Consider the following 27,500-nt stretch of genomic DNA (forward strand, 5'->3'; position numbering starts at 1 on the left):
TGGGCCGGTGATTTTGCCCCGATCGGATATCGACGTGGACGGATGCTGTCATTAAACGATTCGCGAGTGGGAGCTTGGTCGGCTGCACTGCAGCTTGGCATAAGGCGTTAACACCGGCCCAGTACGATGTTTTGAATGCGTTTTCGAATCGACAAATGTCTTCTTTCGCAAGCACTAGCCCAAGACACAGCTGTTGTACCAGCAGACGAGGTGGCCGAGTGGTTAAGGCGTTGGGACTGCTAATCCAATGTGCTCTGCACGCGTGGGTTCGAATCCCATCCTCGTCGATGAATTTTACGTGAAGCACGCGTTTGCGGTCACTCCTTCTCCGTGCGAAACGCCACTCAGTAGTAACAACGACGCGTATACGTGGCAGATAGCGTGTGTATGAAATACGAGACAAAACTGCCTACCAGATGAAAGCGCACAACATTCCATAGCGTATGCCCTTCGAATTAAACATCATTTCGAGATCTACAAAACCAATGAAATTTCGGCTGCAGCTAAGAGTATGTTGGTATTTGCGAACGACGAGCTCTTATTTATATTTAAGTGCATACCTGTCGCAGTCATTTTAACGTATCGAGCCTATAATAATCCATCTGTAGCACAACTGTCGCCTTCCCGACAGTTTGTTTCAAGTGAGGCCGCCATCTACAGAAGCGATTTGGCAAGGCCTACTGGAGAGACTTGACTTTGCAGCCATCCGTCGCTAGTGGCCGACCAAACACCAAGCTCCATCGCAAACCAGCAGGACAATCTTGGGCTAGGGGGAAACGTCAAAACCTTGCAAGCAATATCAGTGTAGCGTATCGAGCTGTACGTTTCGTTGCAGTAAGTCGTGGAAAAGAATGCACAGCACCTTTCTCATTTGCATTAGACGACACTGCATGTCGATACAATGCTTATTACTGCGGTAAATAGGTGGGCCGGTGATTTTGCCCCGATCGGATATCGACGTGGACGGATGCTGTCATTAAACGATTCGCGAGTGGGAGCTTGGTCGGCTGCACTGCAGCTTGGCATAAGGCGTTAACACGGCCCAGTACGATGTTTGAATGCGTTTTCGAATCGACAAATGTCTTCTTTCCGCAAGCACTAGCCCAAGACACAGCTGTTGTACCAGCAGACGAGGTGGCCGAGTGGTTAAGGCGTTGGACTGCTAATCCAATGTGCTCTGCACGCGTGGGTTCGAATCCCATCCTCGTCGATGAATTTTACGTGAAGCACGCGTTTGCGGTCAACTCCTTCTCCGTGCGAAACGCCACTCAGTAGTAACAACGACGCGTATACGTGCAGATAGCGTGTGTATGAAATACGAGACAAAACTGCCTACCAGATGAAAGCGCACAACATTCCATAGCGTATGCCCTTCGAATTAAACATCATTTCGAGATCTACAAACCAATGAAATTTCGGCTGCAGCTAAGAGTATGTTGGTATTTGCGAACGACGAGCTCTTATTTATATTTAAGTGCATACCTGTCGCAGTCATTTTAACGTATCGAGCCTATAATAATCCATCTGTAGCACAACTGTCGCCTTCCGACAGTTTGTTTCAAGTGAGGCCGCCATCTACAGAAGCGATTTGGCAAGGCCTACTGGAGAGACTTGACTTTGCAGCCATCCGTCGCTAGTGGCCGACCAAACACCAAGCTCCATCGCAAACAGCAGGACAATCTTGGGCTAGGGGGAACGTCAAAACCTTGCAGCAATATCAGTGTAGCGTATCGAGCTGTACGTTTCGTTGCAGTAAGTCGTGGAAAAGAATGCACAGCACCTTTCTCATTTGCATTAGACGACACTGCATGTCGATACAATGCTTATTACTGCGGTAAATAGGTGGCCGGTGATTTTGCCCCGATCGGATATCGACGTGGACGGATGCTGTCATTAAACGATTCGCGAGTGGGAGCTTGGTCGGCTGCACTGCAGCTTGGCATAAGGCGTTAACACCGGCCCAGTACGATGTTTTGAATGCGTTTTCGAATCGACAAATGTCTTCTTTCCGCAAGCACTAGCCCAAGACACAGCTGTTGTACCAGCAGACGAGGTGGCCGAGTGGTTAAGGCGTTGGACTGCTAATCAATGTGCTCTGCACGCGTGGGTTCGAATCCCATCCTCGTCGATGAATTTTACGTGAAGCACGCGTTTGCGGTCACTCCTTCTCCGTGCGAAACGCCACTCAGTAGTAACAACGACGCGTATACGTGGCAGATAGCGTGTGTATGAAATACGAGACAAACTGCCTACCAGATGAAAGCGCACAACATTCCATAGCGTATGCCCTTCGAATTAAACATCATTTCGAGATCTACAAACCAATGAAATTTCGGCTGCAGCTAAGAGTATGTTGGTATTTGCGAACGACGAGCTCTTATTTATATTTAAGTGCATACCTGTCGCAGTCATTTTAACGTATCGAGCCTATAATAATCCATCTGTAGCACAACTGTCGCCTTCCGACAGTTTGTTTCAAGTGAGGCCGCCATCTACAGAAGCGATTTGGCAAGGCCTACTGGAGAGACTTGACTTTGCAGCCATCCGTCGCTAGTGGCCGACCAAACACCAAGCTCCATCGCAAACAGCAGGACAATCTTGGGCTAGGGGGAACGTCAAACCTTGCAAGCAATATCAGTGTAGCGTATCGAGCTGTACGTTTCCGTTGCAGTAAGTCGTGGAAAAGAATGCACAGCACCTTTCTCATTTGCATTAGACGACACTGCATGTCGATACAATGCTTATTACTGCGGTAAATAGGTGGGCCGGTGATTTTGCCCCGATCGGATATCGACGTGGACGGATGCTGTCATTAAACGATTCGCGAGTGGGAGCTTGGTCGGCCTGCACTGCAGCTTGGCATAAGGCGTTAACACCGGCCCAGTACGATGATTTGAATGCGTTTTCGAATCGACAAATGTCTTCTTTCCGCAAGCACTAGCCCAAGACACAGCTGTTGTACCAGCAGACGAGGTGGCCGAGTGGTTAAGGCGTTGGACTGCTAATCCAATGTGCTCTGCACGCTTGGGTTCGAATCCCATCCTCGTCGATGAATTTTACGTGAAGCACGCGTTTGCGGTCACTCCTTCTCCGTGCGAAACGCCACTCAGTAGTACAACGACGCGTATACGTGGCAGATAGCGTGTGTATGAAATACGAGACACAACTGCCTACCAGATGAAAGCGCACAACATTCCATAGCGTATGCCCTTCGAATTAAACATCATTTCGAGATCTACAAACCAATGAAATTTCGGCTGCAGCTAAGAGTATGTTGGTATTTGCGAACGACGAGCTCTTATTTATATTTAAGTGCATACCTGTCGCAGTCATTTTAACGTATCGAGCCTATAATAATCCATCTGTAGCACAACTGTCGCCTTCCGACAGTTTGTTCAAGTGAGGCCGCCATCTACAGAAGCGATTTGGCAAGGCCTACTGGAGAGACTTGACTTTGCAGCCATCCGTCGCTAGTGGCCGACCAACACCAAGCTCCATCGCAACAGCAGGACAATCTTGGGCTAGGGGGAACGTCAAAACCTTGCAAGCAATATCAGTGTAGCGTATCGAGCTGTACGTTTCGTTGCAGTAAGTCGTGGAAAAGAATGCACAGCACCTTTCTCATTTGCATTAGACGACACTGCATGTCGATACAATGCTTATTACTGCGGTAAATAGGTGGGCCGGTGATTTTGCCCCGATCGGATATCGACGTGGACGGATGCTGTCATTAAACGATTCGCGAGTGGGAGCTTGGTCGGCTGCACTGCTGCTTGGCATAAGACGTTAACACCGGCCCAGTACGATGTTTTGAATGCGTTTTCGAATCGACAAATGTCTTCTTCCGCAAGCACTAGCCCAAGACACAGCTGTTGTACCAGCAGACGAGGTGGCCGAGTGGTTAAGGGCGTTGGACTGCTAATCCAATGTGCTCTGCACGCGTGGGTTCGAATCCCATCCTCGTCGATGAATTTTACGTGAAGCACGCGTTTGCGGTCACTCCTTCTCCGTGCGAAACGCCACTCAGTAGTAACAACGACGCGTATACGTGGCAGATAGCGTGTGTATGAAATACGAGACAAAAACTGCCTACCAGATGAAAGCGCACAACATTCCATAGCGTATGCCCTTCGAATTAAACATCATTTCGAGATCTACAAACCAATGAAAATTTCGGCTGCAGCTAAGAGTATGTTGGTATTTGCGAACGACGAGCTCTTATTTATATTTAAGTGCATACCTGTCGCAGTCATTTTAACGTATCGAGCCTATAATAATCCATCTGTAGCACAACTGTCGCCTTCCGACAGTTTGTTTCAAGTGAGGCCGCCATCTACAGAAGCGATTTGGCAAGGCCTACTGGAGAGACTTGACTTTGCAGCCATCCGTCGCTAGTGGCCGACCAAACACCAAGCTCCATCGCAAACAGCAGGACAATCTTGGGCTAGGGGGAACGTCAAAACCTTGCAAGCAATATCAGTGTAGCGTATCGAGCTGTACGTTTCGTTGCAGTAAGTCGTGGAAAAGAATGCACAGCACCTTTCTCATTTGCATTAGACGACACTGCATGTCGATACAATGCTTATTACTGCGGTAAATAGGTGGGCCGGTGATTTTGCCCCGATCGGATATCGACGTGGACGGATGCTGTCATTAAACGATTCGCGAGTGGGAGCTTGGTCGGCTGCACTGCAGCTTGGCATAAGGCGTTAACACCCGGCCCAGTACGATGTTTTGAATGCGTTTTCGAATCGACAAATGTCTTCTTTCCGCAAGCACTAGCCCCAAGACACAGCTGTTGTACCAGCAGACGAGGTGGCCGAGTGGTTAAGGCGTTGGACTGCTAATCCAATGTGCTCTGCACGCGTGGGTTCGACTCCCATCCTCGTCGATGAATTTTACGTGAAGCACGCGTTTGCGGTCACTCCTTCTCCGTGCGAAACGCCACTCAGTAGTAACAACGACGCGTATACGTGGCAGATAGCGTGTGTATGAAATACGAGACAAAACTGCCTACCAGATGAAAGCGCCACAACATTCCATAGCGTATGCCTTCGAATTAAACATCATTTCGAGATCTACAAACCAATGAAATTTCGGCTGCAGCTAAGAGTATGTTGTATTTGCGAACGACGAGCTCTTATTTATATTTAAGTGCATACCTGTCGCAGTCATTTTAACGTATCGAGCCTATAATAATCCATCTGTAGCACAACTGTCGCCTTCCGACAGTTTGTTTCAAGTGAGGCCGCCATCTACAGAAGCGATTTGGCAAGGCCTACTGGAGAGACTTGACTTTGCAGCCATCCGTCGCTAGTGGCCGACCAAACACCAAGCTCCATCGCAAACAGCAGGACAATCTTGGGCTAGGGGGAACGTCAAAACCTTGCAAGCAATATCAGTGTAGCGTATCGAGCTGTACGTTTCGTTGCAGTAAGTCGTGGAAAAGAATGGCACAGCACCTTTCTCATTTGCATTAGACGACACTGCATGTCGATACAATGCTTATTACTGCGGTAAATAGGTGGGCCGGTGATTTTGCCCCGATCGGATATCGACGTGGACGGATGCTGTCATTAAACGATTCGCGAGTGGGAGCTTGGTCGGCTGCACTGCAGCTTGGCATAAGACGTTAACACCGGCCCAGTACGATGTTTTGAATGCGTTTTCGAATCGACAAATGTCTTCTTTCCGCAAGCACTAGCCCAAGACACAGCTGTTGTACCAGCAGCCGAGGTGGCCGAGTGGTTAAGGCGTTGGACTGCTAATCCAATGTGCTCTGCACGCGTGGGTTCGAATCCCATCCTCGTCGATGAATTTTACGTGAAAGCACGCGTTTGCGGTCACTCCTTCTCCGTGCGAAACGCCACTCAGTAGTAACAACGACGCGTATACGTGGCAGATAGCGTGTGTATGAAATACGAGACAAAACTGCCTACCAGATGAAAGCGCACAACATTCCATAGCGTATGCCCTTCGAATTAACATCATTTCGAGATCTACAAACCAATGAAATTTCGGCTGCAGCTAAGAGTATGTTGGTATTTGCGAACGACGAGCTCTTATTTATATTTAAGTGCATACCTGTCGCAGTCATTTTAACGTATCGAGCCTATAATAATCCATCTGTAGCACAACTGTCGCCTTCCGACAGTTTGTTTCAAGTGAGGCCGCCATCTACAGAAGCGATTTGGCAAGGCCTACTGGAGAGACTTGACTTTGCAGCCATCCGTCGCTAGTGGCCGACCAAACACCAAGCTCCATCGCAAACAGCAGGACAATCTTGGGCTAGGGGGAACGTCAAAACCTTGCAAGCAATATCAGTGTAGCGTATCGAGCTGTACGTTCGTTGCAGTAAGTCGTGGAAAAGAATGCACAGCACCTTTCTCATTTGCATTAGACGACACTGCATGTCGATACAATGCTTATTACTGCGGTAAATAGGTGGGCCGGTGATTTTGCCCCGATCGGATATCGACGTGGACGGATGCTGTCATTAATACGATTCGCGAGTGGGAGCTTGGTCGGCTGCACTGCAGCTTGGCATAAGACGTTAACACCGGCCCAGTACGATGTTTTGAATGCGTTTTCGAATCGACAAATGTCTTCTTTCCGCAAGCACTAGCCCAAGACACAGCTGTTGTACCAGCAGAGGAGGTGGCCGAGTGGTTAAGGCGTTGGACTGCTAATCCAATGTGCTCTGCACGCGTGGGTTCGAATCCCATCCTCGTCGATGAATTTTACGTGAAGCACGCGTTTGCGGTCACTCCTTCTCCGTGCGAAACGCCACTCAGTAGTAACAACGACGCGTATACGTGCAGATAGCGTGTGTATGAAATACGAGACAAAACTGCCTACCAGATGAAAGCGCACAACATTCCATAGCGTATGCCCTTCGAATTAAACATCATTTCGAGATCTACAAACCAATGAAATTTCGGCTGCAGCTAAGAGTATGTGGTATTTGCGAACGACGAGCTCTTATTTATATTTAAGTGCATACCTGTCGCAGTCATTTTAACGTATCGAGCCTATAATAATCCATCTGTAGCACAACTGTCGCCTTCCGACAGTTTGTTTCAAGTGAGGCCGCCATCTACAGAAGCGATTTGGCAAAGGCCTACTGGAGAGACTTGACTTTGCAGCCATCCGTCGCTAGTGGCCGACCAAACACCAAGCTCCATCGCAAACAGCAGGACAATCTTGGGCTAGGGGAACGTCAAAACCTTGCAAGCAATATCAGTGTAGCGTATCGAGCTGTACGTTTCGTTGCAGTAAGTCGTGGAAAAGAATGCACAGCACCTTTCTCATTTGCATTAGACGACACTGCATGTCGATACAATGCTTATTCCTGCGGTAAACAGTGGGCCGGTGATTTTGCCCCGATCGGATATCGACGTGGACGGATGCTGTCATTAAACGATTCGCGAGTGGGAGCTTGGTCGGCTGCACTGCAGCTTGGCATAAGGCGTTAACACCGGGCCCAGTACGATGTTTTGAATGCGTTTTCGAATCGACAAATGTCTTCTTTCCGCAAGCACTAGCCCAAGACACAGCTGTTGTACCAGCAGACGAGGTGGCCGAGTGGTTAAGGCGTTGGACTGCTAATCCAATGTGCTCTGCACGCTTGGGTTCGAATCCCATCCTCGTCGATGAATTTTACGTGAAGCACGCGTTTGCGGTCACATCCTTCTCCGTGCGAAACGCCACTCAGTAGTAACAACGACGCGTATACGTGGCAGATAGCGTGTGTATGAAATACGAGACAAAACTGCCTACCAGATGAAAGCGCACAACATTCCATAGCGTATGCCCTTCGAATTAAACATCATTTCGAGATCTACAAACCAATGAAATTTCGGCTGCAGCTAAGAGTATGTTGGTATTTGCGAACGACGAGCTCTTATTTATATTTAAGTGCATACCTGTCGCAGTCATTTTACGTATCGAGCCTATAATAATCCATCTGTAGCACAACTGTCGCCTTCCGACAGTTTGTTTCAAGTGAGGCCGCCATCTACAGAAGCGATTTGGCAAGGCCTACTGGAGAGACTTGACTTTGCAGCCATCCGTCGCTAGTGGCCGACCAAACACCAAGCTCCATCGCAAACAGCAGGACAATCTTGGGCTAGGGGGAACGTCAAAACCTTGCAAGCAATATCAGTGTAGCGTATCGAGCTGTACGTTTCGTTGCAGTAAGTCGTGGAAAAGAATGCACAGCACCTTTCTCATTTGCATTAGACGACACTGCCATGTCGATACAATGCTTATTACTGCGGTAAATAGGTGGGCCGGTGATTTTGCCCGATCGGATATCGACGTGGACGGATGCTGTCATTAACGATTCGCGAGTGGGAGCTTGGTCGGCTGCACTGCAGCTTGGCATAAGACGTTAACACCGGCCCAGTACGATGTTTTGAATGCGTTTTCGAATCGACAAATGTCTTCTTTCCGCAAGCACTAGCCCAAGACACAGCTGTTGTACCAGCAGACGAGGTGGCCGGAGTGGTTAAGGCGTTGGACTGCTAATCCAATGTGCTCTGCACGCGTGGGTTCGAATCCCATCCTCGTCGATGAATTTTACGTGAAGCACCGCGTTTTGCGGTCACTCCTTCTCCGTGCGAAACGCCACTCAGTAGTAACAACGACGCGTATACGTGGCAGATAGCGTGTGTATGAAATACGAGACAAAACTGCCTACCAGATGAAAGCGCACAACATTCCATAGCGTATGCCCTTCGAATTAAACATCATTTCGAGATCTACAAACCAATGAAATTTCGGCTGCAGCTAAGAGTATGTTGGTATTTGCGACGACGAGCTCTTATTTATATTTAAGTGCATACCTGTCGCAGTCATTTTAACGTATCGAGCCTATAATAATCCATCTGTAGCACAACTGTCGCCTTCCGACAGTTTGTTTCAAGTGAGGCCGCCATCTACAGAAGCGATTTGGCAAGGCCTACTGGAGAGACTTGACTTTGCAGCCATCCGTCGCTAGTGGCCGACCAAACACCAAGCTCCATCGCAAACAGCAGGACAATCTTGGGCTAGGGGGAACGTCAAAACCTTGCAAGCAATATCAGTGTAGCGTATCGAGCTGTACGTTTCGTTGCAGTAAGTCGTGGAAAAGAATGCACAGCACCTTTCTCATTTGCATTAGACGACACTGCATGTCGATACAATGCTTATTACTGCGGTAAATAGGTGGGCCGGTGATTTTGCCCCGATCGGATATCGACGTGGACGGATGCTGTCATTAAACGATTCGCGAGTGGGAGCTTGGTCGGCTGCACTGCAGCTTGGCATAAGGCGTTAACACCGGCCCAGTACGATGTTTTGAATGCGTTTTCGAATCGACAAATGTCTTCTTTCCGCAAGCACTAGCCCAAGACACAGCTGTTGTACCAGCAGACGAGGTGGCCGAGTGGTTAAGGCGTTGGACTGCTAATCCAATGTGCTCTGCACGCGTGGGTTCGAATCCCATCCTCGTCGATGAATTTTACGTGAAGCACGCGTTTGCGGTCACTCCTTCTCCGTGCGAAACGCCACTCAGTAGTAACAACGACGCGTATACGTGGCAGATAGCGTGTGTATGAAATACGAGACAAAACTGCCTACCAGATGAAAGCGCACAACATTCCATAGCGTATGCCCTTCGAATTAAACATCATTTCGAGATCTACAAACCAATGAAATTTCGGCTGCAGCTAAGAGTATGTTGGTATTTGCGAACGACGAGCTCTTATTTATATTTAAGTGCATACCTGTCGCAGTCATTTTAACGTATCGAGCCTATAATAATCCATCTGTAGCACAACTGTCGCCTTCCGACAGTTTGTTTCAAGTGAGGCCGCCATCTACAGAAGCGATTTGGCAAGGCCTACTGGAGAGACTTGACTTTGCAGCCATCCGTCGCTAGTGGCCGACCAAACACCAAGCTCCATCGCAAACAGCAGGACAATCTTGGGCTAGGGGGAACGTCAAAACCTTGCAAGCAATATCAGTGTAGCGTATCGAGCTGTACGTTTCGTTGCAGTAAGTCGTGGAAAAGAATGCACAGCACCTTTCTCATTTGCATTAGACGACACTGCATGTCGATACAATGCTTATTACTGCGGTAAATAGGTGGGCCGGTGATTTTGCCCCGATCGGATATCGACGTGGACGGATGCTGTCATTAAACGATTCGCGAGTGGGAGCTTGGTCGGCTGCACTGCAGCTTGGCATAAGACGTTAACACCGGCCCAGTACGATGTTTTGAATGCGTTTTCGAATCGACAAATGTCTTCTTTCCGCAAGCACTAGCCCAAGACACAGCTGTTGTACCAGCAGCCGAGGTGGCCGAGTGGTTAAGGCGTTGGACTGCTAATCCAATGTGCTCTGCACGCGTGGGTTCGAATCCCATCCTCGTCGATGAATTTTACGTGAAGCACGCGTTTGCGGTCACTCCTTCTCCGTGCGAAACGCCACTCAGTAGTAACAACGACGCGTATACGTGGCAGATAGCGTGTGTATGAAATACGAGACAAAACTGCCTACCAGATGAAAGCGCACAACATTCCATAGCGTATGCCCTTCGAATTAAACATCATTTCGAGATCTACAAACCAATGAAATTTCGGCTGCAGCTAAGAGTATGTTGGTATTTGCGAACGACGAGCTCTTATTTATATTTAAGTGCATACCTGTCGCAGTCATTTTAACGTATCGAGCCTATAATAATCCATCTGTAGCACAACTGTCGCCTTCCGACAGTTTGTTTCAAGTGAGGCCGCCATCTACAGAAGCGATTTGGCAAGGCCTACTGGAGAGACTTGACTTTGCAGCCATCCGTCGCTAGTGGCCGACCAAACACCAAGCTCCATCGCAAACAGCAGGACAATCTTGGGCTAGGGGGAACGTCAAAACCTTGCAAGCAATATCAGTGTAGCGTATCGAGCTGTACGTTTCGTTGCAGTAAGTCGTGGAAAAGAATGCACAGCACCTTTCTCATTTGCATTAGACGACACTGCATGTCGATACAATGCTTATTACTGCGGTAAATAGGTGGGCCGGTGATTTTGCCCCGATCGGATATCGACGTGGACGGATGCTGTCATTAAACGATTCGCGAGTGGGAGCTTGGTCGGCTGCACTGCAGCTTGGCATAAGACGTTAACACCGGCCCAGTACGATGTTTTGAATGCGTTTTCGAATCGACAAATGTCTTCTTTCCGCAAGCACTAGCCCAAGACACAGCTGTTGTACCAGCAGAGGAGGTGGCCGAGTGGTTAAGGCGTTGGACTGCTAATCCAATGTGCTCTGCACGCGTGGGTTCGAATCCCATCCTCGTCGATGAATTTTACGTGAAGCACGCGTTTGCGGTCACTCCTTCTCCGTGCGAAACGCCACTCAGTAGTAACAACGACGCGTATACGTGGCAGATAGCGTGTGTATGAAATACGAGACAAAACTGCCTACCAGATGAAAGCGCACAACATTCCATAGCGTATGCCCTTCGAATTAAACATCATTTCGAGATCTACAAACCAATGAAATTTCGGCTGCAGCTAAGAGTATGTTGGTATTTGCGAACGACGAGCTCTTATTTATATTTAAGTGCATACCTGTCGCAGTCATTTTAACGTATCGAGCCTATAATAATCCATCTGTAGCACAACTGTCGCCTTCCGACAGTTTGTTTCAAGTGAGGCCGCCATCTACAGAAGCGATTTGGCAAGGCCTACTGGAGAGACTTGACTTTGCAGCCATCCGTCGCTAGTGGCCGACCAAACACCAAGCTCCATCGCAAACAGCAGGACAATCTTGGGCTAGGGGGAACGTCAAAACCTTGCAAGCAATATCAGTGTAGCGTATCGAGCTGTACGTTTCGTTGCAGTAAGTCGTGGAAAAGAATGCACAGCACCTTTCTCATTTGCATTAGACGACACTGCATGTCGATACAATGCTTATTCCTGCGGTAAACAGGTGGGCCGGTGATTTTGCCCCGATCGGATATCGACGTGGACGGATGCTGTCATTAAACGATTCGCGAGTGGGAGCTTGGTCGGCTGCACTGCAGCTTGGCATAAGGCGTTAACACCGGCCCAGTACGATGTTTTGAATGCGTTTTCGAATCGACAAATGTCTTCTTTCCGCAAGCACTAGCCCAAGACACAGCTGTTGTACCAGCAGACGAGGTGGCCGAGTGGTTAAGGCGTTGGACTGCTAATCCAATGTGCTCTGCACGCTTGGGTTCGAATCCCATCCTCGTCGATGAATTTTACGTGAAGCACGCGTTTGCGGTCACTCCTTCTCCGTGCGAAACGCCACTCAGTAGTAACAACGACGCGTATACGTGGCAGATAGCGTGTGTATGAAATACGAGACAAAACTGCCTACCAGATGAAAGCGCACAACATTCCATAGCGTATGCCCTTCGAATTAAACATCATTTCGAGATCTACAAACCAATGAAATTTCGGCTGCAGCTAAGAGTATGTTGGTATTTGCGAACGACGAGCTCTTATTTATATTTAAGTGCATACCTGTCGCAGTCATTTTAACGTATCGAGCCTATAATAATCCATCTGTAGCACAACTGTCGCCTTCCGACAGTTTGTTTCAAGTGAGGCCGCCATCTACAGAAGCGATTTGGCAAGGCCTACTGGAGAGACTTGACTTTGCAGCCATCCGTCGCTAGTGGCCGACCAAACACCAAGCTCCATCGCAAACAGCAGGACAATCTTGGGCTAGGGGGAACGTCAAAACCTTGCAAGCAATATCAGTGTAGCGTATCGAGCTGTACGTTTCGTTGCAGTAAGTCGTGGAAAAGAATGCACAGCACCTTTCTCATTTGCATTAGACGACACTGCATGTCGATACAATGCTTATTACTGCGGTAAATAGGTGGGCCGGTGATTTTGCCCCGATCGGATATCGACGTGGACGGATGCTGTCATTAAACGATTCGCGAGTGGGAGCTTGGTCGGCTGCACTGCAGCTTGGCATAAGACGTTAACACCGGCCCAGTACGATGTTTTGAATGCGTTTTCGAATCGACAAATGTCTTCTTTCCGCAAGCACTAGCCCAAGACACAGCTGTTGTACCAGCAGACGAGGTGGCCGAGTGGTTAAGGCGTTGGACTGCTAATCCAATGTGCTCTGCACGCGTGGGTTCGAATCCCATCCTCGTCGATGAATTTTACGTGAAGCACGCGTTTGCGGTCACTCCTTCTCCGTGCGAAACGCCACTCAGTAGTAACAACGACGCGTATACGTGGCAGATAGCGTGTGTATGAAATACGAGACAAAACTGCCTACCAGATGAAAGCGCACAACATTCCATAGCGTATGCCCTTCGAATTAAACATCATTTCGAGATCTACAAACCAATGAAATTTCGGCTGCAGCTAAGAGTATGTTGGTATTTGCGAACGACGAGCTCTTATTTATATTTAAGTGCATACCTGTCGCAGTCATTTTAACGTATCGAGCCTATAATAATCCATCTGTAGCACAACTGTCGCCTTCCGACAGTTTGTTTCAAGTGAGGCCGCCATCTACAGAAGCGATTTGGCAAGGCCTACTGGAGAGACTTGACTTTGCAGCCATCCGTCGCTAGTGGCCGACCAAACACCAAGCTCCATCGCAAACAGCAGGACAATCTTGGGCTAGGGGGAACGTCAAAACCTTGCAAGCAATATCAGTGTAGCGTATCGAGCTGTACGTTTCGTTGCAGTAAGTCGTGGAAAAGAATGCACAGCACCTTTCTCATTTGCATTAGACGACACTGCATGTCGATACAATGCTTATTACTGCGGTAAATAGGTGGGCCGGTGATTTTGCCCCGATCGGATATCGACGTGGACGGATGCTGTCATTAAACGATTCGCGAGTGGGAGCTTGGTCGGCTGCACTGCAGCTTGGCATAAGGCGTTAACACCGGCCCAGTACGATGTTTTGAATGCGTTTTCGAATCGACAAATGTCTTCTTTCCGCAAGCACTAGCCCAAGACACAGCTGTTGTACCAGCAGACGAGGTGGCCGAGTGGTTAAGGCGTTGGACTGCTAATCCAATGTGCTCTGCACGCGTGGGTTCGAATCCCATCCTCGTCGATGAATTTTACGTGAAGCACGCGTTTGCGGTCACTCCTTCTCCGTGCGAAACGCCACTCAGTAGTAACAACGACGCGTATACGTGGCAGATAGCGTGTGTATGAAATACGAGACAAAACTGCCTACCAGATGAAAGCGCACAACATTCCATAGCGTATGCCCTTCGAATTAAACATCATTTCGAGATCTACAAACCAATGAAATTTCGGCTGCAGCTAAGAGTATGTTGGTATTTGCGAACGACGAGCTCTTATTTATATTTAAGTGCATACCTGTCGCAGTCATTTTAACGTATCGAGCCTATAATAATCCATCTGTAGCACAACTGTCGCCTTCCGACAGTTTGTTTCAAGTGAGGCCGCCATCTACAGAAGCGATTTGGCAAGGCCTACTGGAGAGACTTGACTTTGCAGCCATCCGTCGCTAGTGGCCGACCAAACACCAAGCTCCATCGCAAACAGCAGGACAATCTTGGGCTAGGGGGAACGTCAAAACCTTGCAAGCAATATCAGTGTAGCGTATCGAGCTGTACGTTTCGTTGCAGTAAGTCGTGGAAAAGAATGCACAGCACCTTTCTCATTTGCATTAGACGACACTGCATGTCGATACAATGCTTATTACTGCGGTAAATAGGTGGGCCGGTGATTTTGCCCCGATCGGATATCGACGTGGACGGATGCTGTCATTAAACGATTCGCGAGTGGGAGCTTGGTCGGCTGCACTGCAGCTTGGCATAAGACGTTAACACCGGCCCAGTACGATGTTTTGAATGCGTTTTCGAATCGACAAATGTCTTCTTTCCGCAAGCACTAGCCCAAGACACAGCTGTTGTACCAGCAGCCGAGGTGGCCGAGTGGTTAAGGCGTTGGACTGCTAATCCAATGTGCTCTGCACGCGTGGGTTCGAATCCCATCCTCGTCGATGAATTTTACGTGAAGCACGCGTTTGCGGTCACTCCTTCTCCGTGCGAAACGCCACTCAGTAGTAACAACGACGCGTATACGTGGCAGATAGCGTGTGTATGAAATACGAGACAAAACTGCCTACCAGATGAAAGCGCACAACATTCCATAGCGTATGCCCTTCGAATTAAACATCATTTCGAGATCTACAAACCAATGAAATTTCGGCTGCAGCTAAGAGTATGTTGGTATTTGCGAACGACGAGCTCTTATTTATATTTAAGTGCATACCTGTCGCAGTCATTTTAACGTATCGAGCCTATAATAATCCATCTGTAGCACAACTGTCGCCTTCCGACAGTTTGTTTCAAGTGAGGCCGCCATCTACAGAAGCGATTTGGCAAGGCCTACTGGAGAGACTTGACTTTGCAGCCATCCGTCGCTAGTGGCCGACCAAACACCAAGCTCCATCGCAAACAGCAGGACAATCTTGGGCTAGGGGGAACGTCAAAACCTTGCAAGCAATATCAGTGTAGCGTATCGAGCTGTACGTTTCGTTGCAGTAAGTCGTGGAAAAGAATGCACAGCACCTTTCTCATTTGCATTAGACGACACTGCATGTCGATACAATGCTTATTACTGCGGTAAATAGGTGGGCCGGTGATTTTGCCCCGATCGGATATCGACGTGGACGGATGCTGTCATTAAACGATTCGCGAGTGGGAGCTTGGTCGGCTGCACTGCAGCTTGGCATAAGACGTTAACACCGGCCCAGTACGATGTTTTGAATGCGTTTTCGAATCGACAAATGTCTTCTTTCCGCAAGCACTAGCCCAAGACACAGCTGTTGTACCAGCAGAGGAGGTGGCCGAGTGGTTAAGGCGTTGGACTGCTAATCCAATGTGCTCTGCACGCGTGGGTTCGAATCCCATCCTCGTCGATGAATTTTACGTGAAGCACGCGTTTGCGGTCACTCCTTCTCCGTGCGAAACGCCACTCAGTAGTAACAACGACGCGTATACGTGGCAGATAGCGTGTGTATGAAATACGAGACAAAACTGCCTACCAGATGAAAGCGCACAACATTCCATAGCGTATGCCCTTCGAATTAAACATCATTTCGAGATCTACAAACCAATGAAATTTCGGCTGCAGCTAAGAGTATGTTGGTATTTGCGAACGACGAGCTCTTATTTATATTTAAGTGCATACCTGTCGCAGTCATTTTAACGTATCGAGCCTATAATAATCCATCTGTAGCACAACTGTCGCCTTCCGACAGTTTGTTTCAAGTGAGGCCGCCATCTACAGAAGCGATTTGGCAAGGCCTACTGGAGAGACTTGACTTTGCAGCCATCCGTCGCTAGTGGCCGACCAAACACCAAGCTCCATCGCAAACAGCAGGACAATCTTGGGCTAGGGGGAACGTCAAAACCTTGCAAGCAATATCAGTGTAGCGTATCGAGCTGTACGTTTCGTTGCAGTAAGTCGTGGAAAAGAATGCACAGCACCTTTCTCATTTGCATTAGACGACACTGCATGTCGATACAATGCTTATTACTGCGGTAAATAGGTGGGCCGGTGATTTTGCCCCGATCGGATATCGACGTGGACGGATGCTGTCATTAAACGATTCGCGAGTGGGAGCTTGGTCGGCTGCACTGCAGCTTGGCATAAGACGTTAACACCGGCCCAGTACGATGTTTTGAATGCGTTTTCGAATCGACAAATGTCTTCTTTCCGCAAGCACTAGCCCAAGACACAGCTGTTGTACCAGCAGAGGAGGTGGCCGAGTGGTTAAGGCGTTGGACTGCTAATCCAATGTGCTCTGCACGCGTGGGTTCGAATCCCATCCTCGTCGATGAATTTTACGTGAAGCACGCGTTTGCGGTCACTCCTTCTCCGTGCGAAACGCCACTCAGTAGTAACAACGACGCGTATACGTGGCAGATAGCGTGTGTATGAAATACGAGACAAAACTGCCTACCAGATGAAAGCGCACAACATTCCATAGCGTATGCCCTTCGAATTAAACATCATTTCGAGATCTACAAACCAATGAAATTTCGGCTGCAGCTAAGAGTATGTTGGTATTTGCGAACGACGAGCTCTTATTTATATTTAAGTGCATACCTGTCGCAGTCATTTTAACGTATCGAGCCTATAATAATCCATCTGTAGCACAACTGTCGCCTTCCGACAGTTTGTTTCAAGTGAGGCCGCCATCTACAGAAGCGATTTGGCAAGGCCTACTGGAGAGACTTGACTTTGCAGCCATCCGTCGCTAGTGGCCGACCAAACACCAAGCTCCATCGCAAACAGCAGGACAATCTTGGGCTAGGGGGAACGTCAAAACCTTGCAAGCAATATCAGTGTAGCGTATCGAGCTGTACGTTTCGTTGCAGTAAGTCGTGGAAAAGAATGCACAGCACCTTTCTCATTTGCATTAGACGACACTGCATGTCGATACAATGCTTATTCCTGCGGTAAACAGGTGGGCCGGTGATTTTGCCCCGATCGGATATCGACGTGGACGGATGCTGTCATTAAACGATTCGCGAGTGGGAGCTTGGTCGGCTGCACTGCAGCTTGGCATAAGGCGTTAACACCGGCCCAGTACGATGTTTTGAATGCGTTTTCGAATCGACAAATGTCTTCTTTCCGCAAGCACTAGCCCAAGACACAGCTGTTGTACCAGCAGACGAGGTGGCCGAGTGGTTAAGGCGTTGGACTGCTAATCCAATGTGCTCTGCACGCTTGGGTTCGAATCCCATCCTCGTCGATGAATTTTACGTGAAGCACGCGTTTGCGGTCACTCCTTCTCCGTGCGAAACGCCACTCAGTAGTAACAACGACGCGTATACGTGGCAGATAGCGTGTGTATGAAATACGAGACAAAACTGCCTACCAGATGAAAGCGCACAACATTCCATAGCGTATGCCCTTCGAATTAAACATCATTTCGAGATCTACAAACCAATGAAATTTCGGCTGCAGCTAAGAGTATGTTGGTATTTGCGAACGACGAGCTCTTATTTATATTTAAGTGCATACCTGTCGCAGTCATTTTAACGTATCGAGCCTATAATAATCCATCTGTAGCACAACTGTCGCCTTCCGACAGTTTGTTTCAAGTGAGGCCGCCATCTACAGAAGCGATTTGGCAAGGCCTACTGGAGAGACTTGACTTTGCAGCCATCCGTCGCTAGTGGCCGACCAAACACCAAGCTCCATCGCAAACAGCAGGACAATCTTGGGCTAGGGGGAACGTCAAAACCTTGCAAGCAATATCAGTGTAGCGTATCGAGCTGTACGTTTCGTTGCAGTAAGTCGTGGAAAAGAATGCACAGCACCTTTCTCATTTGCATTAGACGACACTGCATGTCGATACAATGCTTATTACTGCGGTAAATAGGTGGGCCGGTGATTTTGCCCCGATCGGATATCGACGTGGACGGATGCTGTCATTAAACGATTCGCGAGTGGGAGCTTGGTCGGCTGCACTGCAGCTTGGCATAAGACGTTAACACCGGCCCAGTACGATGTTTTGAATGCGTTTTCGAATCGACAAATGTCTTCTTTCCGCAAGCACTAGCCCAAGACACAGCTGTTGTACCAGCAGACGAGGTGGCCGAGTGGTTAAGGCGTTGGACTGCTAATCCAATGTGCTCTGCACGCGTGGGTTCGAATCCCATCCTCGTCGATGAATTTTACGTGAAGCACGCGTTTGCGGTCACTCCTTCTCCGTGCGAAACGCCACTCAGTAGTAACAACGACGCGTATACGTGGCAGATAGCGTGTGTATGAAATACGAGACAAAACTGCCTACCAGATGAAAGCGCACAACATTCCATAGCGTATGCCCTTCGAATTAAACATCATTTCGAGATCTACAAACCAATGAAATTTCGGCTGCAGCTAAGAGTATGTTGGTATTTGCGAACGACGAGCTCTTATTTATATTTAAGTGCATACCTGTCGCAGTCATTTTAACGTATCGAGCCTATAATAATCCATCTGTAGCACAACTGTCGCCTTCCGACAGTTTGTTTCAAGTGAGGCCGCCATCTACAGAAGCGATTTGGCAAGGCCTACTGGAGAGACTTGACTTTGCAGCCATCCGTCGCTAGTGGCCGACCAAACACCAAGCTCCATCGCAAACAGCAGGACAATCTTGGGCTAGGGGGAACGTCAAAACCTTGCAAGCAATATCAGTGTAGCGTATCGAGCTGTACGTTTCGTTGCAGTAAGTCGTGGAAAAGAATGCACAGCACCTTTCTCATTTGCATTAGACGACACTGCATGTCGATACAATGCTTATTACTGCGGTAAATAGGTGGGCCGGTGATTTTGCCCCGATCGGATATCGACGTGGACGGATGCTGTCATTAAACGATTCGCGAGTGGGAGCTTGGTCGGCTGCACTGCAGCTTGGCATAAGGCGTTAACACCGGCCCAGTACGATGTTTTGAATGCGTTTTCGAATCGACAAATGTCTTCTTTCCGCAAGCACTAGCCCAAGACACAGCTGTTGTACCAGCAGACGAGGTGGCCGAGTGGTTAAGGCGTTGGACTGCTAATCCAATGTGCTCTGCACGCGTGGGTTCGAATCCCATCCTCGTCGATGAATTTTACGTGAAGCACGCGTTTGCGGTCACTCCTTCTCCGTGCGAAACGCCACTCAGTAGTAACAACGACGCGTATACGTGGCAGATAGCGTGTGTATGAAATACGAGACAAAACTGCCTACCAGATGAAAGCGCACAACATTCCATAGCGTATGCCCTTCGAATTAAACATCATTTCGAGATCTACAAACCAATGAAATTTCGGCTGCAGCTAAGAGTATGTTGGTATTTGCGAACGACGAGCTCTTATTTATATTTAAGTGCATACCTGTCGCAGTCATTTTAACGTATCGAGCCTATAATAATCCATCTGTAGCACAACTGTCGCCTTCCGACAGTTTGTTTCAAGTGAGGCCGCCATCTACAGAAGCGATTTGGCAAGGCCTACTGGAGAGACTTGACTTTGCAGCCATCCGTCGCTAGTGGCCGACCAAACACCAAGCTCCATCGCAAACAGCAGGACAATCTTGGGCTAGGGGGAACGTCAAAACCTTGCAAGCAATATCAGTGTAGCGTATCGAGCTGTACGTTTCGTTGCAGTAAGTCGTGGAAAAGAATGCACAGCACCTTTCTCATTTGCATTAGACGACACTGCATGTCGATACAATGCTTATTACTGCGGTAAATAGGTGGGCCGGTGATTTTGCCCCGATCGGATATCGACGTGGACGGATGCTGTCATTAAACGATTCGCGAGTGGGAGCTTGGTCGGCTGCACTGCAGCTTGGCATAAGACGTTAACACCGGCCCAGTACGATGTTTTGAATGCGTTTTCGAATCGACAAATGTCTTCTTTCCGCAAGCACTAGCCCAAGACACAGCTGTTGTACCAGCAGCCGAGGTGGCCGAGTGGTTAAGGCGTTGGACTGCTAATCCAATGTGCTCTGCACGCGTGGGTTCGAATCCCATCCTCGTCGATGAATTTTACGTGAAGCACGCGTTTGCGGTCACTCCTTCTCCGTGCGAAACGCCACTCAGTAGTAACAACGACGCGTATACGTGGCAGATAGCGTGTGTATGAAATACGAGACAAAACTGCCTACCAGATGAAAGCGCACAACATTCCATAGCGTATGCCCTTCGAATTAAACATCATTTCGAGATCTACAAACCAATGAAATTTCGGCTGCAGCTAAGAGTATGTTGGTATTTGCGAACGACGAGCTCTTATTTATATTTAAGTGCATACCTGTCGCAGTCATTTTAACGTATCGAGCCTATAATAATCCATCTGTAGCACAACTGTCGCCTTCCGACAGTTTGTTTCAAGTGAGGCCGCCATCTACAGAAGCGATTTGGCAAGGCCTACTGGAGAGACTTGACTTTGCAGCCATCCGTCGCTAGTGGCCGACCAAACACCAAGCTCCATCGCAAACAGCAGGACAATCTTGGGCTAGGGGGAACGTCAAAACCTTGCAAGCAATATCAGTGTAGCGTATCGAGCTGTACGTTTCGTTGCAGTAAGTCGTGGAAAAGAATGCACAGCACCTTTCTCATTTGCATTAGACGACACTGCATGTCGATACAATGCTTATTACTGCGGTAAATAGGTGGGCCGGTGATTTTGCCCCGATCGGATATCGACGTGGACGGATGCTGTCATTAAACGATTCGCGAGTGGGAGCTTGGTCGGCTGCACTGCAGCTTGGCATAAGACGTTAACACCGGCCCAGTACGATGTTTTGAATGCGTTTTCGAATCGACAAATGTCTTCTTTCCGCAAGCACTAGCCCAAGACACAGCTGTTGTACCAGCAGAGGAGGTGGCCGAGTGGTTAAGGCGTTGGACTGCTAATCCAATGTGCTCTGCACGCGTGGGTTCGAATCCCATCCTCGTCGATGAATTTTACGTGAAGCACGCGTTTGCGGTCACTCCTTCTCCGTGCGAAACGCCACTCAGTAGTAACAACGACGCGTATACGTGGCAGATAGCGTGTGTATGAAATACGAGACAAAACTGCCTACCAGATGAAAGCGCACAACATTCCATAGCGTATGCCCTTCGAATTAAACATCATTTCGAGATCTACAAACCAATGAAATTTCGGCTGCAGCTAAGAGTATGTTGGTATTTGCGAACGACGAGCTCTTATTTATATTTAAGTGCATACCTGTCGCAGTCATTTTAACGTATCGAGCCTATAATAATCCATCTGTAGCACAACTGTCGCCTTCCGACAGTTTGTTTCAAGTGAGGCCGCCATCTACAGAAGCGATTTGGCAAGGCCTACTGGAGAGACTTGACTTTGCAGCCATCCGTCGCTAGTGGCCGACCAAACACCAAGCTCCATCGCAAACAGCAGGACAATCTTGGGCTAGGGGGAACGTCAAAACCTTGCAAGCAATATCAGTGTAGCGTATCGAGCTGTACGTTTCGTTGCAGTAAGTCGTGGAAAAGAATGCACAGCACCTTTCTCATTTGCATTAGACGACACTGCATGTCGATACAATGCTTATTACTGCGGTAAATAGGTGGGCCGGTGATTTTGCCCCGATCGGATATCGACGTGGACGGATGCTGTCATTAAACGATTCGCGAGTGGGAGCTTGGTCGGCTGCACTGCAGCTTGGCATAAGGCGTTAACACCGGCCCAGTACGATGTTTTGAATGCGTTTTCGAATCGACAAATGTCTTCTTTCCGCAAGCACTAGCCCAAGACACAGCTGTTGTACCAGCAGACGAGGTGGCCGAGTGGTTAAGGCGTTGGACTGCTAATCCAATGTGCTCTGAACGCGTGGGTTCGAATCCCATCCTCGTCGATGAATTTTACGTGAAGCACGCGTTTGCGGTCACTCCTTCTCCGTGCGAAACGCCACTCAGTAGTAACAACGACGCGTATACGTGGCAGATAGCGTGTGTATGAAATACGAGACAAAACTGCCTACCAGATGAAAGCGCACAACATTCCATAGCGTATGCCCTTCGAATTAAACATCATTTCGAGATCTACAAACCAATGAAATTTCGGCTGCAGCTAAGAGTATGTTGGTATTTGCGAACGACGAGCTCTTATTTATATTTAAGTGCATACCTGTCGCAGTCATTTTAACGTATCGAGCCTATAATAATCCATCTGTAGCACAACTGTCGCCTTCCGACAGTTTGTTTCAAGTGAGGCCGCCATCTACAGAAGCGATTTGGCAAGGCCTACTGGAGAGACTTGACTTTGCAGCCATCCGTCGCTAGTGGCCGACCAAACACCAAGCTCCATCGCAAACAGCAGGACAATCTTGGGCTAGGGGGAACGTCAAAACCTTGCAAGCAATATCAGTGTAGCGTATCGAGCTGTACGTTTCGTTGCAGTAAGTCGTGGAAAAGAATGCACAGCACCTTTCTCATTTGCATTAGACGACACTGCATGTCGATACAATGCTTATTACTGCGGTAAATAGGTGGGCCGGTGATTTTGCCCCGATCGGATATCGACGTGGACGGATGCTGTCATTAAACGATTCGCGAGTGGGAGCTTGGTCGGCTGCACTGCAGCTTGGCATAAGGCGTTAACACCGGCCCAGTACGATGTTTTGAATGCGTTTTCGAATCGACAAATGTCTTCTTTCCGCAAGCACTAGCCCAAGACACAGCTGTTGTACCAGCAGACGAGGTGGCCGAGTGGCATTCTGGCTCTAGCTGCCGACGCGTACGGACGTGCCGCCGTTTGCTGCGCGTAGTCAGTGCTTCGCCAGTGTTTACATTTGCGTTTCGGTGTCCTTGTTTTTTTGTGATTTTTCTTCGTGTGTAACTTGTGATTATTCTGCCTACTGTGTTCTGTTGGGTGTTTTCTACCGACGTTCATTTATCGTTTGTGGAGTTTTCGGTAATTACCGGAATCTCCCCTTGATTTCTGCATACCATGGCTACAACTGTGAGGAAGAATACGCTGGTTTTTGCGTTCGCCAAGGACACACGACGTGTTCAGCCGACTGCTCTGGAAATTCATGATTGGCTCGATCAGGTACTTGGCATTAATTCTGATATGGTGCATACCACTCAGCTAGACACTGACAACTACTGCGTTTTCGTAAAATTTTTGAGCCCCGTTTCGGTGGATAAGATTATTGGAAAATTCGGGTATCATGTAGAATTTTTGCATAGAGACGGCACTACAAGTAAAGTAGCTATTAGGAGAGCTGATGCTCTTTATAGATCTGTGCGGGTGTTAAATTTACCTATCGAGATAGATAATGAGAAAATCAAGGTTGCCCTGTCTCAATATGGTGAGGTTAAGGATATAGTTAACGAACGGTGGTCGAAGCAATTTAAAATTCAGAGCTTCAATGGTATTCGTTCGGTAGAGATGGAAGTAAAGTCTAATATCCCATCTCATATAACTGTTGACGGGCATAAAGCCCACGTGATTTATACTGGTCAAACCCCTACGTGCCATATATGCAATGAATCGGGTCATTTAAGGCAGGACTGTCCTCGTCGTGTCTTTGTACTAAAAACGAATTTAGTCCAACGGCGCAAGATGACCTTGAGCGAAGTTTTGGCAACTGATAATACAGCCAAACAGGGTGAGGGTTCGGATCCTGTACCTAGTTCTGGAAATATTGCTGTTGATGGTAGTGATTTTCCACCCCTGGTACCACGCTTGAATTGTGATTCTTCTGCCCGAGAGTTGGACGTACTAAACAAGAAACGACCACTTGAACATACAGATGATCAATCCGATGATGAAACCTCCCGACAATCTCCTGCTGTACGTAAACAGAAAGCTAGCGATGAAACTCTGCCTGTGCCCCAAGGCGAAATGCAAGTGGATTTAATCACAGTTTCTGATACATCCCGCTCATTGCCAGAAAATGAAACGGCCGCCTCCGACAGCGATAAAGTAGAAGTCCCCGAGGCAGTGACCACTTGCCCAGCTGTAAACAGCGATAATCAGCTGTTTACAGACGGGAAGTTCGCGGAAGCGGTAGAACAACAACACCGCGACACCGCAACAGCACAACAACCGGCACCAGAGTGTAAACAAGAGGAAGTGTTTACTCCTGAACCGGAAAATAAGCAAACACCGTCGCAAGCATCACAACACACGAAGGTAGCATGTAAACAGCAGGCAGTGTTTACAAACCAGATCTCTCGCGACACTGTTGCTGAAGCGGCCACGCCGAGTGCTGCCACAACAAAATCAGGTCAGAGTTTTCAGGGCGTCCACCGCCGTACGCTAAAACCACAACCGAATCTTACTGTTTCTCGCACCCAACCCAAACAAAAAGCCGACAAGTCAGATGTGAAATCGCAGAAAAATATACGATATGACATTGTCAGAGAAGGTGCTCCAGATGAGCCTCCTGATACACTCAATGTCGAACAGCCCCTCAGTACTAAGGTACGGGATGACAATGGAAGACAAGCTAACGTTTAGCAACCGTGTTACGAGGAATAATGCAGAATTCTAAACGACTGTAGTTCTAAAACGGATTTCAGCATACCAAAAGTATAACAGTTTTTGACCAAGGTTTTAGGTGGCCAATAGCCAGTTACAGATGCAAGCATACACTATCACAACGATAAATATAAATAAAATTCGAACCTCATTAAAGCTAGCTGCTCTCAAGGAATTTTTGTATGACTCTGGAACCGATATCGCGTTGCTACAGGAGGTTGTAACGACGTCTCTTGCAATACCAGGATATACCGCCATTGTTAACGTATCTTGTGAAACACATACAGGATCAGCGGTTCTGCTCAGGGAAGGAATTCCCGTGTCTCAAGTAGAGCGTTTGGAATCTGGAAGGGCCATTAGTATAAACGTTTTAGGTACCACATTGATTAACTTATATGCGCCCTCAGGAAATAGTAATAGACAGGACAGGGCAGCATTTTATAAAGAGGAAATTATATATTTATTACGTCGAAACCCAAACAGTTTTATAATGGGCGGTGATTTTAACTGTGTGTTAAATCGTAAGGATCAACAACCACACTTTAACGGTTCGTTGGAACTTAAACGCCTAGTAACCGACTTAAAACTTAAGGACGCATGGGAACTAAAATATCCCACGAATGTTGAATATACGTATATAACACAGACTTCGCGTAGTAGAATAGACAGAATTTATGTTTCCCAAAACTTAGAACGATCTCTCCTTAATTCCGAAATCGTACCTGTATATTTTAGTGACCACTGCAGTATGAAGGCGTGCATTAATTTAGCTCCACAGCCGATTAAGATTTTTAGGAACCAGTGGCATCTAAATGTCTCTCTCTTAAAAGAGCAAGATTTGGCAGACGCAGTATCAGAAGCGTGGACCTTATGTCTGCGATCGATCGACAGGCACCCCACAGTATTAGATTGGTGGATTAAGGTTGCAAAACCGAGACTGAGAAAAGTGTGTATCAGATACAGCAGAGAAAGAGCGCAGGAGTTAAAAAACAGTATGGAATTCTATTACAGATTGTTGCGGGACCTCTATGCACAGGCAAACGTGTCAACCATTAGATTACACGACATCAAACACACTAAAGCGAAATTACTCGCCTTTAAAAGACAGCAGATGGAAGGCTTAAAACTGAAGTCAAAGGCGAAGTCGGTGGTAGATGATGAAACAACATCCTTATATCATCTGCTTCGGCATGCAAAGAATAGGCGACGAACTGTCATTAGTGAAATTAAAACATCCAATGGGACTACACTCACGTCTCAGAAGGAGATTCTCAATGCAGTATACCAATACTACCACGAGTTATATTCTTCCAGCCCAACTCACGAGGGGTCTCTGCAAGAGGTTCTCAGTGTTTTATCCCCACACTTGACGAGTTCTGAAAACGACGAAATCCTTTCTGAAGTCAGTAAGGAAGAGGTTCGTGAGATAATAACCAAGTCCCCGTTAAATAAATCTGCTGGACCCGACGGACTGCCTGTAGAATTTTACTTAAAATTCTGGTTTTTAATTGGTGACACTTTTACATGCATTGTCAATGAGATTTTTAACGAGCAGACGGTACCTGAAGATTTTAAAGCTAGCAAAATTGTACTTATACCGAAAAACAGAGGAACGAAAAGTTTAAACAATTACCGCCCTATTTCACTTTTAAACTCTGACTACAAAATAGTATGCAGGATTTTAAAAAAGAGACTTTCCCCTCTGACCGACAAATTAATTAGTCAACATCAGTCATGTGCAGCAAATAGAAGTATTTTTAATACAATTTCTGAATATAGAGACATCATCGCCTTAGCATCAGTTTCCAATATCAAATGTGCTCTACTCTTTATAGATTTTAATAAGGCCTTCGACTCGGTGAATCACCGTTTCCTGTTTGAGGTACTGACAAAAATGGGATTCGTCCACAAAACTGTTAATGTTTTAAAAAACATTGCTACTGGTCTGCACGCTAAATTAGCCGTCAACTGTCAGCTGTCGCGGCAAATTCCAATAAACCGCGGCATTCCACAGGGAAGTCCCTTATCTATGTTTTTGTTTGTTGTGTCGTTAGAGCCCTTTTTACGAAGTGTTCATGAAAGGTTAAAGGGCATAACTATAACTGGTAGCAAAACTGTAGTGCGAGCCTATGCTGACGATGTTGGTGTCGTCATAAGAGGGCAAGATGATGTAATTCGACTAGGGGCCATTCTTCAAACTTACTGCCGCGCATCGGGAGCAACAAAGAACGAAAATAAAAGTACAATCTTGGGAATGCGGGGTTTTGACCGGATACACATCGATTGGGCGAAGTCAGTTACCACCCACAAAACCCTGGGGACAATCCTGACGGCATGTCCCATGAGGATGACAGCCCTCAACTGGAAAGAGGTTTCCACAAAGATTCAAGGCGGCATCATTGAGAACACACAACGACTTATGAACCAGGTTCAGAGGGTCAAGTTCATTAACTTATGCATTCTCTCAAAGGCATTCTA

At 47.7% G+C, this 27,500-nt stretch overlaps 25 non-coding genes across 25 annotated transcripts; all 25 read left to right on the forward strand.

The window, feature by feature from the left end:
• The first annotated feature begins 204 nt into the window (after nucleotides 1–204).
• On the forward strand, nucleotides 205–287 carry Trnas-gcu. Its single transcript has one exon. It is a non-coding gene; the product is annotated as a tRNA-Ser (tRNA).
• An 841-nt stretch (nucleotides 288–1,128) lies between these two features.
• Trnas-gcu lies at nucleotides 1,129–1,210 on the forward strand. Its single transcript has one exon. It is a non-coding gene; the product is annotated as a tRNA-Ser (tRNA).
• An 837-nt stretch (nucleotides 1,211–2,047) lies between these two features.
• Nucleotides 2,048–2,128, forward strand: Trnas-gcu. Its single transcript has one exon. It is a non-coding gene; the product is annotated as a tRNA-Ser (tRNA).
• Nucleotides 2,129–2,967: 839 nt separating this feature from the next.
• Trnas-gcu lies at nucleotides 2,968–3,049 on the forward strand. Its single transcript has one exon. It is a non-coding gene; the product is annotated as a tRNA-Ser (tRNA).
• An 834-nt stretch (nucleotides 3,050–3,883) lies between these two features.
• Trnas-gcu lies at nucleotides 3,884–3,966 on the forward strand. The gene has a single exon. It is a non-coding gene; the product is annotated as a tRNA-Ser (tRNA).
• An 843-nt stretch (nucleotides 3,967–4,809) lies between these two features.
• On the forward strand, nucleotides 4,810–4,891 carry Trnas-gcu. Its single transcript has one exon. It is a non-coding gene; the product is annotated as a tRNA-Ser (tRNA).
• Nucleotides 4,892–5,730: 839 nt separating this feature from the next.
• On the forward strand, nucleotides 5,731–5,812 carry Trnas-gcu. The gene has a single exon. It is a non-coding gene; the product is annotated as a tRNA-Ser (tRNA).
• Nucleotides 5,813–6,651: 839 nt separating this feature from the next.
• On the forward strand, nucleotides 6,652–6,733 carry Trnas-gcu. The gene has a single exon. It is a non-coding gene; the product is annotated as a tRNA-Ser (tRNA).
• Nucleotides 6,734–7,570: 837 nt separating this feature from the next.
• Trnas-gcu lies at nucleotides 7,571–7,652 on the forward strand. Its single transcript has one exon. It is a non-coding gene; the product is annotated as a tRNA-Ser (tRNA).
• An 838-nt stretch (nucleotides 7,653–8,490) lies between these two features.
• Trnas-gcu lies at nucleotides 8,491–8,573 on the forward strand. Its single transcript has one exon. It is a non-coding gene; the product is annotated as a tRNA-Ser (tRNA).
• Nucleotides 8,574–9,413: 840 nt separating this feature from the next.
• Trnas-gcu lies at nucleotides 9,414–9,495 on the forward strand. Its single transcript has one exon. It is a non-coding gene; the product is annotated as a tRNA-Ser (tRNA).
• Nucleotides 9,496–10,334: 839 nt separating this feature from the next.
• On the forward strand, nucleotides 10,335–10,416 carry Trnas-gcu. Its single transcript has one exon. It is a non-coding gene; the product is annotated as a tRNA-Ser (tRNA).
• Nucleotides 10,417–11,255: 839 nt separating this feature from the next.
• On the forward strand, nucleotides 11,256–11,337 carry Trnas-gcu. The gene has a single exon. It is a non-coding gene; the product is annotated as a tRNA-Ser (tRNA).
• An 839-nt stretch (nucleotides 11,338–12,176) lies between these two features.
• Trnas-gcu lies at nucleotides 12,177–12,258 on the forward strand. The gene has a single exon. It is a non-coding gene; the product is annotated as a tRNA-Ser (tRNA).
• Nucleotides 12,259–13,097: 839 nt separating this feature from the next.
• Trnas-gcu lies at nucleotides 13,098–13,179 on the forward strand. Its single transcript has one exon. It is a non-coding gene; the product is annotated as a tRNA-Ser (tRNA).
• An 839-nt stretch (nucleotides 13,180–14,018) lies between these two features.
• On the forward strand, nucleotides 14,019–14,100 carry Trnas-gcu. Its single transcript has one exon. It is a non-coding gene; the product is annotated as a tRNA-Ser (tRNA).
• Nucleotides 14,101–14,939: 839 nt separating this feature from the next.
• Nucleotides 14,940–15,021, forward strand: Trnas-gcu. Its single transcript has one exon. It is a non-coding gene; the product is annotated as a tRNA-Ser (tRNA).
• Nucleotides 15,022–15,860: 839 nt separating this feature from the next.
• Trnas-gcu lies at nucleotides 15,861–15,942 on the forward strand. The gene has a single exon. It is a non-coding gene; the product is annotated as a tRNA-Ser (tRNA).
• Nucleotides 15,943–16,781: 839 nt separating this feature from the next.
• Trnas-gcu lies at nucleotides 16,782–16,863 on the forward strand. Its single transcript has one exon. It is a non-coding gene; the product is annotated as a tRNA-Ser (tRNA).
• Nucleotides 16,864–17,702: 839 nt separating this feature from the next.
• Trnas-gcu lies at nucleotides 17,703–17,784 on the forward strand. The gene has a single exon. It is a non-coding gene; the product is annotated as a tRNA-Ser (tRNA).
• Nucleotides 17,785–18,623: 839 nt separating this feature from the next.
• Trnas-gcu lies at nucleotides 18,624–18,705 on the forward strand. Its single transcript has one exon. It is a non-coding gene; the product is annotated as a tRNA-Ser (tRNA).
• An 839-nt stretch (nucleotides 18,706–19,544) lies between these two features.
• On the forward strand, nucleotides 19,545–19,626 carry Trnas-gcu. The gene has a single exon. It is a non-coding gene; the product is annotated as a tRNA-Ser (tRNA).
• An 839-nt stretch (nucleotides 19,627–20,465) lies between these two features.
• Trnas-gcu lies at nucleotides 20,466–20,547 on the forward strand. Its single transcript has one exon. It is a non-coding gene; the product is annotated as a tRNA-Ser (tRNA).
• An 839-nt stretch (nucleotides 20,548–21,386) lies between these two features.
• Nucleotides 21,387–21,468, forward strand: Trnas-gcu. Its single transcript has one exon. It is a non-coding gene; the product is annotated as a tRNA-Ser (tRNA).
• Nucleotides 21,469–22,307: 839 nt separating this feature from the next.
• Trnas-gcu lies at nucleotides 22,308–22,389 on the forward strand. The gene has a single exon. It is a non-coding gene; the product is annotated as a tRNA-Ser (tRNA).
• The last annotated feature ends 5,111 nt before the right edge of the window (nucleotides 22,390–27,500 follow it).

Source organism: Schistocerca piceifrons, chromosome 2 (assembly GCF_021461385.2).
Source record: "Schistocerca piceifrons isolate TAMUIC-IGC-003096 chromosome 2, iqSchPice1.1, whole genome shotgun sequence".
NCBI lineage: Eukaryota > Metazoa > Arthropoda > Insecta > Orthoptera > Acrididae > Schistocerca > Schistocerca piceifrons.